Consider the following 2,500-nt stretch of genomic DNA (forward strand, 5'->3'; position numbering starts at 1 on the left):
TATGTGTAATCTAGGCATCCATACAGTAGCTATGTGTAATCCAGGCAGTCATACAGTAGCTATGTGTAATCCAGGTAGTCATACGTACGATGTGTAATCCAGGTATCACAGTAGCTATGTGAAATCCAGGAAGTCATACTGTAGCTATGTATTCTGGTAGTCATACAGTAGCTATGTGTAATCCAGGCAGTCATACAGTACTATGTGTAATCCAGGCAGTCATACTGTAGCTATGTGTAATCCAGGCATCATACGTAGCTATGTGTAATCCAGGCAGTCATACTGTAGCTATGTTAATCCAGGCAGTCATACAGTAGCTATGTGTAATCCAGGCAGTCATACTGTAGCTATGTGTAATCCAGGCAGTCATACAGTAGCTATGTGTAATCCAGGCAGTCATACAGTAGCTATGTGTAATCCAGGCAGTCATACTGTAGCTATGTGTAATCCAGGCAGTCATACAGTAGCTATGTGTAATCCAGGCAGTCATTCAGTAGCTATGTGTAATCCAGGCAGTCATACAGTGCTATGTTTAATCCAGGTCATACAGTAGCTATGTGTAATCCAGGCAGTCATACAGTGGCTATGTGGTAATCCAGGCAGTCATACAGTAGCTATGTGTAATCCAGGCAGTCATTCAGTAGCTATGTGTAATCCAGGCATCATACAGTACTAGTTAATCCAGGTAGTCATACAGTAGCTATGTGTAATCCAGGCAGTCATACAGTAGCTATGTGTAATCCAGGCAGTCATACAGTAGCTATGTGTAATCCAGGCAGTCATACATAGCTATGTGTATCCAGGTAGTCATACAGTAGCTATGTGTAATCCAGGTAGTCATACAGTAGCTATGTGTAATCCAGGCAGTCTACAGTAGCTATGTGTAATCCAGGCATCATACTGTGCTATGTGTAATCCAGCAGTCATACAGTAGCATGTGTAATCCAGGCAGTCATACTGTAGCTATGTGTAATCCAGGCAGTCATCAGTAGCTATGTGTATCCAGCAGTCATACAGTAGCTATGTGTAATCCAGCAGTCATACAGTAGCTATGTGTACCAGGCAGCATCGTAGCTATTTGTACTCCAGGCAGTCATACAGTAGCTATGTGTAATCCAGTAGTCATACAGTAGCTATGTGTAATCCAGCAGTCATACAGTAGCTATGTGTAATCCAGGCAGTCCATACAGTAGCTATGTGTAATCCAGGCATCATACAGTATCTATGTGTAATCCAGGTAGTCATACAGTAGCTATGTGTAATCCAGGTAGTCATACAGTAGCTATGTGTAATCCAGGCAGTCATACAGTAGCTATGTGTAATCCAGGCAGTCATACTGTAGCTATGTGTAATCCAGCAGTCATACAGTAGCTATGTGTAATCCAGGCAGTCATACTGTAGCTATGTGTAATCCAGGCAGTCACACAGTAGCTATGTGTAATCCAGGCAGTCTACTGTAGCTATGTGTAATCCAGGCAGTCATACAGTAGCTATGTGTCCCAGGCAGTCATACAGTAGCTATGTGTAATCCAGGTAGTCATACATAGCGATGTGTAATCCAGGTAGTCATACAGTAGCTATGTGAAATCCAGGCAGTCATACTGTAGCTATGTGTAATCCAGGTAGTCATACAGTAGCTAGTGTAATCCAGGCAGTCATACAGTAGCTATGTGTAATCCAGGCAGTCATACTGTAGCTATGTGTAATCCAGGCAGTCATACGTAGCTATGTGTAATCCAGGCAGTCATACTGTAGCTATGTGTAATCCATCAGTCATACAGTAGCTATGTGTAATCCAGGCAGTCATACTGTAGCTATGTGTAATCCAGGCAGTCATACGTAGCTATGTGTAATCCAGGCAGTCATACAGTAGCTATGTGTAACCAGGCAGTCATACTGTAGCTATGTGTAATCCAGCAGTCATACAGTAGCTATGTGTAATCCAGGCAGTCATTCAGTAGCTATGTGTATCCAGGCAGTCATACAGTAGCTATGTTTAATCCAGGTAGTCATACAGTAGCTTGTGTAATCCAGGCAGTCATACAGTGGCTATGTGTAATCCGGCAGTCATACAGTAGCTATGTGTAATCCAGGCAGTCATTCAGTAAGCTATGTGTATCCAGGCAGTCATACAGTAGCTATATGTAATCCAGGTAGTCTACAGTAGCTAAGTGTAATCCAGGCAGTCATACAGTAGCTATGTGTAATCCAGGCAGTCATACAGTAGCTATGTAATCCAGGCAGTCATACAGTAGCTATGTGTAATCCAGGTAGTCAACTAGCTATGTGTAATCCAGGCAGTCATTCAGTAGCTATGTGTAATCCAGGCAGTCATACAGTGCTATGTGTAATCCAGGTAGTCATACAGTAGCTATGTGTAATCCAGGCAGTCATACAGTAGCTAGATTGTAATCCAGGCAGTCATACAGTAGCTATGTGTAATCCAGGTAGTCATACAGTAGCTATGTGTAATCCAGGCAGTCATACAGTAGCTATGTGT

Source organism: Salmo trutta, chromosome 1, assembly GCF_901001165.1.
Source record: "Salmo trutta chromosome 1, fSalTru1.1, whole genome shotgun sequence".
In the NCBI taxonomy this organism is placed as follows: domain Eukaryota; kingdom Metazoa; phylum Chordata; class Actinopteri; order Salmoniformes; family Salmonidae; genus Salmo; species Salmo trutta.